At 41.9% G+C, this 16,945-nt stretch overlaps 1 pseudogene; it reads right to left on the bottom strand.

The window, feature by feature from the left end:
• Window positions 1–5,818: 5,818 nt before the first annotated feature.
• On the bottom strand, window positions 5,819–9,867 carry LOC117020067 (succinate--CoA ligase [ADP-forming] subunit beta, mitochondrial-like; annotated as a pseudogene).
• Between the last annotated feature and the right edge of the window lie 7,078 nt (window positions 9,868–16,945).

The following is a 16,945-nucleotide window of genomic DNA, read 5'->3' as shown; positions in this document are numbered from 1 at the left end:
AAACTTCTCTAACCTAGAGAAGGAAATAGACATACAAGCCCAGGAAGCGCAGAGAGTCCCGAACAAGATGAATTCAAAGAAGCTCACACCAAGACACATCATAATTAAAATGGCAATTGTTAAAGACAAAGAGAGAATCCTAAAAGCAGCAAGAGGAAGACAAACAGCTACTCACAAGGGAGCTTCCATAGGACTATCAGACACCACAGAAATACACAAAAATTTAAGAAAATAATACAAGCAAACTATACACCAACAACTTGGACAATCAGGAAGAAATGGATAAATTTTTAGAAGCATACAATCTTCCAAGAAGAAACAGAAAATCTGAACAGACCGATTACTAACAGTGAAATTAAATCAGTAATCAACAAGCTCCCCAAAGGCAAAAGTCCTGGACAAGGTGGCTTCACAGGTGAATTTCACCAAACATTCAAAAAAGAATAAACACCTATTCTCTTCAAACTATTTGAAAAAATCCAAGAAAAGAGAATGCTCCAAGATCATTTTACAAGTTCGCCATTACCCTGATTTTGAAACCAGGCAAAGACATTGTAAAAAAAACCAAAACTATAGGCCAATATCCCTAATGAACATAGAAGCAAAAATCCTCAACAAAATATTAGCAAACTGAATTCAGCAATATATTAAAAAAGATCATACACCAGGATCAAGTAGGATTCATTCCTGGTATGCAAGGTGGACTCAAAATCTGCAAATCAATTAACATAATACACCACATAAACAAAATGAAAAAGAATGTGGTCATATCAACAGATGTAGAAAAAGCATTTGACAAATCCAGTATCCCTTTATGATAAAAACTTTCAAAGTGGGAATAGAGGAAACATACCTCAACATAACAAAGGTCATATATGATAAACCCACAGCTAATATCATACTCAATATCATACTCCTGATCCCTTAAGATCAGGAAAAAGACAGAATGCCCACATTCACCACTTTTATTCAACATACTATTGGAAATCATAGCCACAGCAATCAGACAAATAAAAGGCATCCAAACGGGAAAGGAAGAAGTAAAATTTTCATTATTTGCAAATGTCATGATGTTATATATAGAGAACCTAAAGTTTCCACCTAAAAGCTATTAGAACTGATAAATGTATTTAGTAAAGTAGGAGGACACAAAATTAATATTCAGAAGTCAGTTGCATTTTTATATACCATTAATGCACTATCAGATAAACAAATTTAAAAAAAATCCCATTTACAATTGCATCAAAAAATACTTAGGAATAAATTTAACTAAAGTAGTGAAAGACCTGTACTCAGAAAATTATAAGACATTGAAAACAGAAATTAAAGAAGATACAAATAAATGGAAACATATACCATGCTCATGGATAGGAAGAATTTCTAGTTAAAATGTTCATACTCCCCAAAGCAATCTACAGATTCAATGCAATCCCTATCCAAATACCAATGGCATTTTTCACAGAACTAGAACAATTAATCCTAAAATTTATATGGAACCATAAAAGACCCCAAATAGCCATGGACATCCTGAGAAAGAAGAACAAAGCCAGAGGTATCATGCTACCTGATAGCAAATTATACTACAAGGCTATAGTAATCAAACAGCATGGTACTGGCATAAAAACAGACACATAGATCAATGGAACAGAGTAGAGAGCTCAGAAATAAATCAATGCCTGTATGCTCATTTAATCTACGACAATGGAAGCAAGAATTTACGTTGGGGTAAGGACAATCTATTTAATAAATGGTGCTGGAAAAACTGGACAGACACATGCAAAAATATGAAATGCCATGGCATGTACGGTACAGCATAGGAAATATAGTCAATGTTATTGTAATAGCTATGTACAGTGTCTGATGTATAGTAAACTTGTTTGGGTTATCACTTTGTGAGGTATGTAAATGTCTAATTGTGGTTTTTTTGCACACCTGAAACTAATAAAAAAATCAGTTACATTCCTATACAGTAACAATGAGATACACAAATCAAAATTAAAAACACAGTATTAGAATCACTCCAAAGAAAGTAAAATACTTGTATAGCATCTGTATGCTGAACATTATTCAACTCTGAAGAAAGAAGTCAAAGAAGACAAATAAATAAGGAGACATACAGTGTTCATGGGAAGATGCAACATAGTAAATGTATCAATTCTGCACAAATTAATATGTAGTTAAATGGAAATTTCTATCAAACTTCCATTAAGAATTTTTGTAGGCACATGTGTAGTCTTTCTTATTCTAAAATTTATATGGATAGTCCCTAAAATAGCTAAAACAATCTTGAAAATAAATAAAGTGGGCGGAATCTCTCTACCAGATATTAAGTCTTAATATATAGCTATAGAAATCAAGATAGTGTGGTTTTGACAGAAGGGTAGACACATAGATCAATGAAACACATTAAAAGACCCAAAAGTAGACATACACAAAATCCTCAACTGATTTTTGGCAAAGGTTCAAAACAAATTTAATGGAAAAATGATAGCCTTTTCAAGAAATAGTGCTGGAGAAATTGAATATCCATAGGTAAAAACAACAAAAATAAATAAATAAAAAGGACAAAAAAAAAGGAGAAAATATAAGAATGAAAAAAGTTATCTTCAACCTAAATCTCCCACCTTTTTACTAAACATTACTCAAGACAGACCAAATACTTAAATGTAAAATGTAAAACTATAAATCTTTTGAGGGAAAAAAAATAATAAGGGAAGATCTTTGGGATTTATGGATAGGCAAAGAATTCTTAGACTTCATATCAAGAGCACTATTCATAAAAGGAAAAAAATAAATTGTACATTATTAAAATTAAAAATAAACACTTCTGCTCTATTAAGCCCTGTTAAAAGGATGAAAAGATTAAACAGAATGAGAGAAATAATTTGCAAACCAGATATTCAACAAAGGATTACCACCTAGAATATATAACAAACTCTCAAAATTGAACTGTAAAAAAAAAAACAACAAAAAATCCAATTGAAACATGAGCAAAATATAGAAACAGATATTAAGAGGATATATAGATACAAATAAACACATGAGAAATTTTAGAAATTGAGGACGGACTGGTAGTTAAAGGAAGTGGGGCAGGGAAGGGGCGTGTGTGTGTGTGTGTGTGTGTGTGTGTGTATGTGTGTGTTTATAAAAAGGAAACACAGTTGATTCTTGCAGTGTTAGAATATTTTGTTTCTTCATTGTGGTCATGTATATACAAACCCCTACAGGTGATAACATTTTGCAGAACTTAATACACATGCATACACACAAATTAGTAGAAGTAAAACTGGGGAAATCTGAATAGGACAGGAGGATTGTATCAGTGTTGGTATTCTGGTTTGATATTTTTCTATAGTTTTGCAAAATGTTACTATTGGAAAGATGGGGCAAAGTGTACAGGGGGATCTCTATGTATTATATCTTATAGATGCATGTGAATGTACATTTATCTCAAACATTTCAATTAAAAGACAAAACACAATATGCTGGAGGAGTCCCAGTCTAGTTGCCTCTGGCAATACTTATCTTTCTTCCACTGACATGAGCTAAAGATCAAAATCATGTCCAGATCCAGTCTAAAGGGTGGTTTAGTGATTTAGTAGATAACAGGTGGGATTTTTGTCAGAGAATAGAATACATACATACACATGCATGTTTTGTACACACCTGTGAATGAGTGTGTGTGTGTGTGTGTGTGTGTGTGTGTGTGTATCAAATATTCAGGCACTGGGTCATAACTGGGTCACAATGAAAACATATTTCTAAGGGTGTGCTTAAAAATTTTGCAAGTCACTAATGCAGCTTTGGTTTCCAGCCTAATAATTCCCATGTCCCAGCCACTGGCTTCATCTTCATCGGGCATCTCCCATGGACATAGTCCTCGAGTTAAAGACCTCCATCATGGGGAGGTTTGGAGTAGTTGGAGGGAAGGCATCACCGCAGTCTTCCAGTCTTCCCCCCTCAACCCAGTAAGGGTGGGTCCTGGTGCCAAGCTGGACAGGAGAGATGACAGTGCTGTGCAGGAAACTGTGACGGTCTGTGTGGAAGGCATGCAGCTGAGGGAGGACTTGGGAGCCCAGCGAGGAGAGGGGCATTGAGAATACCGAGCACACTTCAAATTCCCTGTCCTTCTCAGGGGCACCTGCACAGATGTGATGTCTTTATGGCTAGCAGGCAGGAAAGAGGACTATAACCCTCAGGTCTACCTCTCACCAGTGCTGACACCAGTGACCAGGGCTCCTGCAACTCCTTTCCACTCAGCACAGTTATAATCCAGTGGGTCAGCTGCTTTCCAGGGACCTGCAGAGAGATACGAGGTGTGATCAAACTATACAGTGAATGTTTAAAAAAATTATTACAGTAAAAGACACATTGCCATTAATCCCTCTCTAAATAAATACTCCCCTTGCTTTGAACACACATATCCCATGTTCTTGCCACTTTCTGAAGCAGTTCTGGAAGTTCTGTTTCGTGAGTGTCTTTAGTTGTGCCATAGTGGCTGCTTCAATATCTTGAATCATTTTGACTTTGGTGAAGAGCCAGAAGTTGCACGGTACCAGATCCCATGAATGAGGTGGATGAGGACACACTGTGATGTTTTTATTTGACAGAAATTGCCATGCCAGAAGCAATGTGTGACACAGAGCATTGTCATGATGGGAAGATGAAATAAAAACACTCACGAAAGGGGACTTCTAGAACTGCTTCAGAATGTAGCAAGAACGATGGGATAAGTGTGTTTGAAATGAGGGAGAGCATTTTGAGGGGGATTAATGGCAGTGTGTCTTTTACTTGTAACAGATTTTTTTCATTTAAACATTCATCATATTTTTCCATCACACCTGTAGAGAAATGGCAGCAAGAGGCAGGGACTGAGTACGGGGGCTGCTCGCCTCAGCTCTGTGTCCTTGCCCCAGCCCTGCAGTGTCCTTTCTGACCTAGAAACTACTGAAAAAGTGATGTGCTCCCTTCTTGTACACTCTGTGGCCTGTAGTAAAGCAGTGTGACCTTGGAATGGTTGGCCAGCTCTGTCTCAGAATAGACCCCACTGTGTCATGTCCACACATATGGTTTATTCTGGGCCAGGGGTGGTCAGCAAATTTTCTGGTTTCCCAGAAATAGAAATGAGGACACTTTCACTCTTCTGGAACGTAACTAGGAGATGAAAGGTGGGAAGGTAAACAGGATGCTGCTGGAGGAGATAGCTACAAGACAGACAGACGCTGGCGCTGTTCCAATGTTTTGCACCTCACTGACTCCCAGCCCCAGGCCCACCTTTCTGTACTCTGCCACAAGGCCGGCCCTAGATCTATTTTTAATACTAAAAAGAATAAAGCTTTATCTTCATATTTGTTTTATTCATAGGACATATCAATGAAAAGTGTTGTACCCCACAATAATTAACTATCATGTCGCAAGTGACATTCTGTAGAAGTGAAAAACAAAGCTACAACAAAAGAAACTAGATAACTGTATTACCACAAACAGCCTACTCTCAACATTAAAATTAAATGCAGACCAAATGCTTTTAGAAGTTTTTATTCCTAGATGGTAATTACAATCTGCACACACCAAAGAGAAAAGGAATAATGATAATACAGAACACAGTATTTTTTAACGATTACAGCACATTTAATGTCTTCAGCCGTCCTCTGGGTTCTCAGATCAGATTGGCAACTGAAATTTCACATCCACCTGGGCTTGCTTGGCTGAGGTCACCATTTCAGCGAGTTTCACAACCATTTTAGCAGCTTCATCCAACTCACCACAAGCAAACTGTTGAAGTCCACTGTCCAGTATGTGCCTTAGCATCATCAACTCATAACTGTACCATAGCACGTATTTTAATTTCCAAATTCTTTACTTACTGCCTTGACTATACCCCATGCAGGAATGTCACACCCCATGATTCCTCCAAAAGCATTGACCAGAATGCCCAGTACTTTTTATCTGAAGTGATAAGCTTAAATCAGGGTGTCCAAACTGCAGCCCATGGGCCCACTGCGGCCCACAATCCATTGTTAATTGGCCCACAGCAAATTCCAAAAACATATTTAGTTTACTTAAATAAACCAGGTGAGGCAATACGTACTTCACCTCGAGTGAGTGGCCTGGCTGTTCGTGTATTTTACCACATATGGCCCTTGGTAAAAAACGTTGAAAAAAGTTTGGACACCCCTGGCTTAAATACTGCTGTTACTGGATGGACTGTGACACCACCACCAATATCAACAAAGCTGGCCGGAGTCCCTCCGAGAAGTTCTATTATACCCACTGTGGCCATAGCTGAACAGCACCATTCACTAGGCAGCCTGTACTCCCATCGAGGCCAGTGTAGTTGAGTTCTGTCTTAGCTGCATCCATCCCGCTCATCTTCCTGGGTCCAGTCCTGCAGGTCAAAGATTTTCTCCTGGTGATACAAGTAAGCTGCATTAGAACCAAAACTGATCTTTGCATCCATACACAGCACAGCTCCATCTGAATCCCCTACCATTGGATTTATTTCTACCATGGTTGCATCATGTTTCAGAAAAAAGTGGTTAAGCTTGACTATGTTTTCTGCTGCAGAATCCACATTAGATGGAAAACCCATCTTCTGTGCAAGCCAGGCAGCATGTTCCTTTTCCATGCGTTCTGCAGTATCAATAGGTTCTTCAACTGAGGCCTCAGGAGTCTCCTCAGTAACAGCTTCAGTCTTGGCACCACCTTGAGAACTTCCTGTTAACACAGGACCTTGAAATGAGATCTCCATTGTTATTGCAAAGTACTATTCTCTCCTGGGATGTCTTCACTCACAAACCAATTGATCGCAAATTCTGCCCTTTTCTGCTGTTTTCTTGGTAAACAAGTCTTTCCCAATCATTTGTGAAGGAAACAGCTTTTGCTTCTTCTGGAGAGTAAACTATCTTCACTCCTCTTGCTTCAAAGGCTCCTTTTCCTTTACCACCAGCTAAAATCTGTGCCTTTATCACATCTTTTAAATCTAATCTTTTGGCAATTGTGTAAGCTTCATCTGGTGACTTAGCCACATGTCCTTTGGGAATGACGACTCCAGCTTCTTGCAACAATTACGTCCTCATATATTTGTGTAGAGAGAGATTCCTTTGTTGTTGCTGCTGTACTTGGAGTCCATGGTTGTTAAACAATCCAGAACATCATTTTATGAGCTGCGCTGAGCTTCAGAAAGTTTTGGTTGGTTGTCAAAGTTCACAAGGTCAATTGGAGTCAGAAGCACGACCAGGACGCAGGTCACCTAGGTCTCAGACAGAAAGAAAAGAAAGCTAAGTAGAAATCTTCAGGGCAGCTGCATGATGGCAAAAAGAGCTCTGTGCTTCTTTATCTTCTTGTTGTTTTCTATCTTTTCTGTTATGTCAACTGTACAATTGGCACAATGTAGCTATTGCAGCTCCAGACACCGCAGCCACAGTCCAGGCAGGATAAAAGGGGGAAATGATGCATATCAGATGTGGGAGTCCTTTTTCATCAGGAAAAAAAAGGTTTTTTTGTCTGGGACCCCCCCCCCCACCAGCAGGAAAAATATGACTCATATCTCATTGGTAAAAATAGAGTTGCATAGGAGAAAAGAATGGAAATTAGATAGGCAACTAGAAATAAGGAGTTTTAGAACTCATCAACAAAATAATTCTAAATTTTATCTATCAACAAAGAATGGGGAAAATAAGAAAAAGTAGAATATTCAGAGGGAACAAGTCCTGCCAGATAATAAACATAGCTAGAAACTGAAATAATTAAAACATTTTGGTGTTGATGGAGGGGAAACCATCAACTCGTTAGAACAAAATAGAAATTATGAAAATAACTAAACAAAATAGAAATTATGAAAATAACTCAAGTATATATAAGAGTAATTAATTCATGAGAATGTTGACATTTCAAATAAATTAGGTACTGATCATCTGAGAAGATAAATTAGGTTAGCTCTCACCCTTGTGCCACACATTGAACAAATTACAGAGGAACTAAATAATTAGATGTAAAAGGGAAACTATACAACTACTTGATGCATACATATAGATAACTATGTATATAATATTGGAGTGAGAGATACATTTTTAAACATGATGTAAAAGACAAAAACCATAAAGAAGAAAATGATAGATTCAACTTTATTGATAGTAGACATTTCTGAGTAGTGAAAACACCAAATTATTTAAAAAAAAAAAGATAAACATTGTTTAGGGAAATATTGGTTATGTTCATCAAATTGTTACCATCTTTCTATTTTTTTATAATTAAAGTTTATTGGGGTAACAATTGTTAGTAAAGTTACATAGATTTCAGGTGTACAATTCTGTATGACATCATCTATAAATCCCGTTGTGTGTTCACCATCCAGAGTCAGTTCTCCTTCCATCACCATATATTTGATCCCCTTTACCCTCATCTACCACCCTCCCCCCCTTACCCTCTGGTAACCACTAAACTATTGTCTGTGTCTATGAGTTTTGGTTTCTCATTTGTTACTATGTTTCAATGTGTAGAAAAAACTTTTGTTAAGTTTTTACAAATCAACAAAAAAAGACAAGAAGCAAGTGCTTAGTTCATAAAAGAGCAAATTTAAATGTGCAATGGAAAAACAACAAAAAAGCTTAAACTCCCTAATAGTCAAGGGAATGCTAATTAAAGCAACAAACAATTGATATTTTTTCACCACAAATTCATACATACTTTTTAAATCAGCAATTTTGGAGTTGTATATGCTAGGACTCTTTTATTTTCTCTTATCGTCTGTATTTTCAGACATCCTGCAATGTGAAATATGACTGGTTTAATAAACAAATAATTTTAAGCAACATAAAAGTTGCCACATAACTACATGGTTCATCTTCAAGGAAGTGTGGATCAGCCCGACTGCCAGAACATGACTTCCTGTCCCTCCAGCACTTTTCACTGCACACCTGTGATGTGCATGGTGCCCCGAAAAATGTCTGTGTGTGACACATGGATGCTCATCAGGGCATTTCAGTGACAGCACTGAGTTTGGACATCCATGCTACCAGAAACTTTCCCCTCAGCTGCAGCAGTCAGCGTGGCCCCACCCCGCTGAGCAGGTGGCACTTCAGAGCTCATCTTGCACACTGACAGCAAAGCTCTTCCATATACTCCCTTTCTTGATTACTCAGTGCCCTTCTTCCTTCTAAGTGTGACACTCAAACCTCTCCTCCTCCACGAAGCCTTCCAGCGATTCCCATGCTGTAGGCCCAGGTGAGGACCCCACCTGTGTGTTCCCATAGCTCTCAGTTAGCAGGGGTGGGAGTGTGGGTGCACCTTCTTCACATCTGTATTTTCAGATTCCAACACAACCGGCACATAGGCCACCCCAAAGTGACCCCAGGACTTTGCTGTGTTTTCTTCCCAAAGACTGTAAGTAAGTGTCGCACCTCACCACCCCCCACTATGTCTGCAGAGAAGGGAGCTCCCTACAGCTTCATAGGGACCTTCTTCACATCTGTATTTTCAGTGTCTAACACAGAGTAAGTGATCAGTTTGCCAAAATGGAGGAGGGAGGAGGAAACACAGGGAGGTAGGGAAGATCAAAGCCAATGCTGGTGCCAAAACAAAACAAAACAAAACAAAACAAAACACACAGATCAGATGAACTATGGGATCTCAGAGGAAGGAGAGGGGCTTCCAAGAGGATATGAAGCCCTGGCTGGATATATAAAAAGGATGGATTTGTAGGTTAGAGAAATGAGGCATTCACAGGGTCAGGCCTGAGATGAGGTGGGGAAGTGTCCATACCGGAAGCACGTAGCACAGAGGAGGGCCAGGCAGGCCTGAGCACATGAGCCCTGAGTACTGGCCCTGGCTGCCTGTCTGCTCAGCTTGAAGAGACACTGTATTCATGATGCCAGCTCAGCAGGCACATGGGCAATTTCAAAGCAGCCCCAGGATGTGCTATGTTTTCTTCCAGAGCCTGTTAGGAAGCTTTCACACCATCTTCAGAGCAGGGGCTCCCTATGGCCCCACAGGAGCCAGCCCTGCAGGATTGAGACCTGTCAGCAGCCACGAAGGTGCCATCTCAATTAAGCTAACTGTGAGAGACGCTGGCATGGAGGTAACATAAAGGGAGTGAGTGTTTGTATGGATAGATGTATATTTATGGGTGCTTGCAGACACGACAGAGAACCACACAACTCACCCAATGATGCACACAGCAAACATCTGCAGGGCCTCCCCATGCAGACTCCAACACTGGGCCAGATGCTAGGGTGCAGAACGGGTGCCTGGACCCCACCCTGAAGACTGGTAGCTGCATCCTCAAGCCAGATGAGAGCCCTGCCAGGGTCTTCAACTGAGTGGCAATATGGTCAGATTTAGGTTTTGTAAAGATCATTCTGGAAACCATGTGTAGAGAGGATGAGGGTAGAAGTGTCCCTAGGAGCTGGCGGTGCTGGATGTGGAGGACGCCTGTCAGGCAGCACTGGCTGAGGTGTGGAAACGGCAGGCTGATATTTCCACTGGGACGATGGGACATGGTCAGACAGATTGGGTGCAGAAAGGAGGGGTGGTTCCAGCTTATGGCTCAGATGCCTGGAACTCAGGAGGAGGCCCAGGTCTGAGGGAGGTGGGTTGTCAAACCACAACCTTCCAATTGGCTTAACGATGCCACGTTCCTGAGCAGACACAGTGCATTTGAGACACCCTCCCATGTCAGAGGAAGCATGACCCTGGGGCAAGTCTGGCCCTCACACGCTCTGGCCTAAGCTGGAAATCACCTTCTTTTAGGTAAGAGCATGATGAGGATGATACTTCTTGTGAGGAGAGGGAAAGGGACATTTATCTCCATATTTACTCCCATCGATTTTCTCCTTTTTCGATGGCTCACCCCTCCATAAACCTAGAACCATAACTGAGTTCTATCTGTGCACCCACCAGGCTTAGCACGTATGTCAGGCAAGGGTGAGGATAAACCAGGTGACATAGGATGCATGCTGAAGCATAGACTCTCCACATGAGCCTGGCAGGGGGCATCATTCCTCGACACACCACTGTGAGCTGTGCCCCAAGAGGGGCACCCAGTCTCCAACAGGGAAGGGTGAGCATCACCACAATGCACAGGAAGTTAAGATTTTCAACTGGAGTGCCCGCCTCACTGGGAAACCTCCTGCACCAAACGCAGTCAGTGGTGGCTGATCCCTCATCGGCAGCATCTCATGAATTATAGGTCCTCTTTCAGGTTTCTAACAAGACCTGGAAGCACAGAGCTGTCCAGGAGCTGCTATCAGGGGTGACCATAGAGCTCCCCCTACTTTCAGCACACGCACACCACAGCGTATAGATTGTGAAGTCCCTGCTGTGGACAAATATAATGGGGACACAGCCCCCACTTCTTCAGTTCAAAAGCACTCAGGTCGGGATGTAGGGATGCCCTGGCACCCCCACAGAATTTGCCAAGGGCTGTGCAGTTCTCACACAGAGTCAATTTTAGCGTTTCCCTGATGCGTCCGTATGCTCTTTGGCTCTGTCCCTTTGGTCCTTATGTGAGGGGCACAGCAGGGGCCAAAGCACAAGCTCTCTACAGAAATGTCCTCCACAAGGCCCGTTATTCCAGTCTTCCACTGACCTTTATTCCCACAGCCACTCTACCTGTGGCAGCTTCACTGGCTCCCAAATTGGCCCTTTCTCTGCACCTGTAAGAGACTGTTAGCATGAGAACTGCTATCTTTAGGTCAGGGTTAACAGCCCCTAGCCTGAAACAACATAATTATAAAATTCCAGGATGTGGGCAGTTGCAGCATGGAGACTAGAAGTTCTGTAGCTTATCTTATACTCCTGGTCTCCTTGTCCTGTAGTAAATCTTATACTCTTTGAAGCTATGTAAGTCCTGTAAGTTTATCTTGTACTCTCAGAAGCTATGGAAGGCCTTGAAAATGCTATATAACCCCTTGGCTTTAAGTGTTTGGGGTCCTTATTAAAACCCGCTGCGTCGGGCAGAGACTCGGACCCCAGCCGGCTGGAAATAAACCTCGCTGTGTGACTTGCATTATTGTGCGGGTTCTCTGTCTGTCTGAGGGGGACAATTCCGGACCTTAACACACCCTCCACAGGTCTCTGGCTTTGTGAGTCCAACACCTTCCCTACATCTTTTCTTTGACTTAGGAATGGGCAGCCTCTCAATTTCTTCCAGCTCATTTTCTAAGAACTATAAACGGTCCTGCCTGAGGAACCTTATCAAGGTGTCTAGAAAGATAGATTCTGTCCTCCTATCTGGAATGGAGACGAGCCCCCTGTGACTCTCCCTTCATTGACAGGACATGCTCCAGTCTCACAGGACCAGCAGGGAGGCCCCATGCTGCATATGTCACCAGGGCTGTAAGCAGCCTGCTAAGCCCATGTTTCCTTTCATGGCAGACCTGCTGATAAAGCCACAGCTGACTGTGGATATAACCGCTGAAGATCATGACTCCCACAATCCCCGCTCAACCGCAACACCCAGAATGGCTCTCCCCTTCCAAGGTAGCCTCAATACTGCTCATGGTACCAATTATTCAAGGGGCAAGGTGAGACACACAGTGTACTATCAGAGTAGAAGCATGGAGGCAGGCTTCCAGGATGCACACACACTCTCCACTCCAGAGCGAGGTTTGCTTGTTGAGGTGCGGCTGGATTCATCAGCTGTGTTTCAGAGGGGACCCTGATCTCTGCTGTCTCACATAATTAGAGGCAGGGTGACCATATTCTTTATTGTCCAAGTGGGAACACTTTTAGAATGAGACAGGTAAACTAGGAGGAAGCAGGGATCATCTAACTGATTTGAAAGACTCTGAGCCTTGCAGTAGGAGTTACAGAAATGTCCTGTTCCCAGGTTCCCGTGTCCTCTGGGACTTAGGTATTGGCACAGGAGTCATTGAGGTCCTAGGAACCTACCTAAGGGACAACCACCAGTTCATCCGGAAGACCACTGGCTCATGTCTCATCACTATGAATTTCTATTCATTACAGAAACTACACATTAGAAATGATTACCACTATTTAAAAGTGAGGAAACTGAGTCTTAAAGGAGTTCAGTAATTCTCCTGAGGTCACATAGCTGGCAAGTCCATGCTTTCTACATTACTCTGTATGGTTGCATTCTATTTTCATCATCAAAATCTGATGACAAAACATTTCTTTTTCTTTTCAAAACCATGCCAAACTCAACATTTTTCATCTGAACTCATTTATTTTCTCCCTTAAATCAGCAGGTTCCTCTCAATGCCTTCTCTCCAGCAGTGCACTCCTGCTGCATCCATCCCCACCAATGCAGAACAGAGCTATGGAATCAGGTTGACTGGAATTTGGGCAGGATTTGGAGTGAAGACTTGGAGCATGGTAGTTATCAAAAGTTTGCCAGATCCCAGGAAAACTCTGGACATAGATGGCCAGAGTCTGGCATCAGTGCAGCTATAGGTCGGAGCCAGATGTGCAAGTCAGAACCAGCACCTAGGTAGGGATGCCAGGCCATGTCGTCAGCTGGGCATATGGGGCTCAGGACCAGGGAGACTCCAACACCACTGTCCAGGCCTCAAGACTCAGGGTCAGGTACGCAGAGGGTCAGCCAAGGGAGGTGTATGTGGGACCAGAGGAGGCTCAGAAAAGGAGGACCAACAGCCCATGTCCTTCCCTAGTACATGGAATTTTTGCCTCAGTGTAGTGATTTAGAAAATCAGAAAACCTGAAAGTAGGACATTACCCACAATCCCATTGCCAAGTCACTAGTACTTTGTATCTTTAATAAATCCTCTTTTGTCTTTTATCTCTCAAAAAATTTTAACATTTCATTTTACCTTATAATAATGTTAATTCTTCACATACTATTCCATTTAGCTTTTTTCTTAAAATATTGCATAAGCATTTTTCCATCTTATCAAATAGCTAGTAGTAGCCATACAATGTAGGCTGCAAAATGTTCCATCAAAATGATGTGCCCTTATTCCCTTGACTATTCACCTGTTAATGTACATCTGGTTTGTTTCTTAGGTAGGGAACAAATAGCATCCCAAGACACACAAATATTCTTAAGACTTTGCCCTTATTTCAGACTAACTTCTCAGAACTGATGAATGGGTATGTCAACTTAAGGTCACCATCACCAATTCAAGGCCAACAGGAATTCTTAATTGGGGTGCACTGAGAGGAGAGAGAATGTATTCAGGCAAACAGCTCCATTGTGAAACAGCTTGGCTGTGGAATAGCACAGCTATGAGACAGCTCAACAGTGATACAGCTCAATAATGATACAGCACAGCTGTGGAATAGCTGGACTGTGAGGTGGGCCAACGGAGGCAGCCCCAGTGTTATGGCTCCGATTTTACAGCTCTAGTGTTACAGATCCAGTCCAGTGAGACAGCTCCACTCTGGTGGTGCAGCTCAGCTGATCCCGCAGCTCTAGCCAGGGAAACACAGTCTTCAATGGAAACTGAAAATGCGCTCCACCCAGAAAGAGGGGAGGCTGACTTATATAGAGAAGTTTCCATCCATAGTTCCTGATTTGTCCATTTCTACACAAATAAAAACTCCAAATCCTCACAAATCCTTTGATTGGTCCAAAAAGCACTGTCCTGATTGGTCAGAATGTAGCTGTACTGATTGGTCAGTGAATATGCAAATGAGGATATAGCCGCACAGCTCTAATTGGAGAGAGAAAGTCTCGGTTCTATTTGTTGAATTTCAATCCTAGAAGCTCTCTTATAAGGGTCAACTACCACAGCCAGATCATAGTGCAGGATGCTTAACAGACCAGTCTGAGTCCTTTCCTTGAAATTCAGCATGTGTGAGAGAGCTCAGTAAACAATGCCTGCTAGACTCTGGTTATGACTTTGGGCCCAATTAACAGCGAGGAGTCCTTTTTGACAGGTATATTCTTCTTGGGATGAACAGGTAGAAGCTTAATATTTTCAGGCCATGGGTATATATTGCCAGATTGTTTTCTATAATTTTCATATTGCCAATTTAAAGGTATCTCAGCAGTATATAAAAGGGACATCTCACCTGATTCTCTCTCTAGGGCTTTTAATTCACTGATCAGAAATGTTCAGCAAACATTTTTTGAGCACTTACTAAATGCCAGATCCTTTGTGGGAACCATATTCTTCCCAGAAGCAGCAGTTCTGGTCCCTGTTGAGCCTTTAGCTGAGCCCAGGTGGGACAAATTATCATAACCCACCCTGGACATCTTTGAGGATGTAACAGTGACAGAGGCACAGTCTCCTGTACCCACAACAATTACGCTTAATTCCAGGATCACAACCCATGGCTGAGAGACTATCACCACTCATATGCTGGAACAAGAAGAGTCCAGATATTCCACAGACAGGTCAGGCTGGTGACCTTTTGGGCTTCATGTTGAATAACTAACCTGGATAAAGATGAGTGCCAGTAAAGGGAATGCATGAGATTGGACATATGAAATCACTAATAATCTACAACTTTTAATCCTAAAAATGGCAATTTCACCTGGTGCAAACTAATACAATTTTAAAAAATATTCATCACACAGAGTTTTGGGAAAAATTGAGGGCTTTGGAGTTAGAATTCCTAGGTTTGAGTCCTAGCTACGTATTTCATTTGCTGAGCAGCTATGTCAAATTACTCACTTTCTATGAATCTATAAAATAAATTACTATGTTCTGTTGTCTATAAAAAAGGTAACTATGGGGATGACATCATAGAAATAATGGCATGAGGAGTGCTTCTTGAAATCTCTTCTGGAGGTTACAACAAATTGAACAGCTATAACTCAACAAAGGAGTCCCTGCACATCACACAAGTACACCTGAGAGAATCGCACTGATAATCAACTGAAGGTGGGCAAATTGAGCCAGCAGGGGAGGAGGGCAGAGGGAAATGCAAAGATGCGGCCTGAGGGGCAGGCTGCAGGGCCCCAGGACAGACCAGAGCCACAGCCTTGGGAGAGGGAAAATCCAGGCTCCAGACACAACCCTTGTGATTTACAGTTCTGCCTGAGTGATCAGCATGCAAGGAAGCTGACCAGCGTTTGAGGTGGAGACCTCAGGTGAAATCAGTAGTTGAAGCCTGCACCGCCAGGCAGAAATCAGAAAACAAAAGCGTGGAGCCTGGCTGCCTGTCCCCCACTCTCCCAGAGCTTACTCCACCCTCACCCTCCCATAATTAGAAGTGGCCTCCAGAAGAAACAGGGAGCAGTGTCAGATTAAAGAACACAATATCTACAACTCTGAGAACCGTACTGTGGTGACAGGGAAAGGGCCGGTTTGGGGGTGACGAGACAACTCCAGGCTGGTCGGAGCCACAAGCTCCAGCCACCTTTCCACATCCCACCCCACCCCCACCTTTCTGGGCAGATTCCTGTGGGATAATCAGAGCAGCAGAGACACACAGGCTCAGTATCAGGCTGCTTTGGGATTTCAGAAGCTCTGGCCTTGGTGTTCTCAGTGGTGTTCTCAGTGTGTTTTTGTGGGCTGGGGCAGAAACTACACTGAGTGTATAGAAACAACTGACCACACCCCATAGCAGACTGGAAGCCTGACCCCCCAACTACAGCTGCATTGCCAGGGACACTCTGGGCACCTGGTGGTCGGCCCCAGCTCTGCAAGCTGCGCGGAGGAGGTTTTTATATAGCAGAGGACAATCCACAAAGGCCTGGGACAACTGCAATGGCCTGGAGAGACTGCTAGAGGGTATTCAGCCAAGACCTGCTCGGCAACATACACTGGCAGTGGCTGGACATGGCGTATTTTTTTTTTTCTTTTTCTTTCTCTCTCTTTTTTTCTATCTCTCTTTTTTTCTTTTCTTTGCTTTCTTTATTTTCTCTTCTTCTCTTTCTTTTTGTTCATTTTTTTCTATTCTTTTTGTTGTTCTGTTTTTCTTTTTTTTTTTGGTGTTTTTCAGTTTTTTCTGTTTTTTTGTTTGCTTGTTTGTTTTATTTTTGCTTTCTTGTTTTGTTTCATTGTTTTTGTTTTTT

Source organism: Rhinolophus ferrumequinum, unplaced genomic scaffold, assembly GCF_004115265.2.
Source record: "Rhinolophus ferrumequinum isolate MPI-CBG mRhiFer1 unplaced genomic scaffold, mRhiFer1_v1.p scaffold_84_arrow_ctg1, whole genome shotgun sequence".
Classification (NCBI taxonomy): Eukaryota; Metazoa; Chordata; class Mammalia; order Chiroptera; family Rhinolophidae; genus Rhinolophus; species Rhinolophus ferrumequinum.
This window is presented reverse-complemented; position numbering and strand designations above follow the sequence as displayed.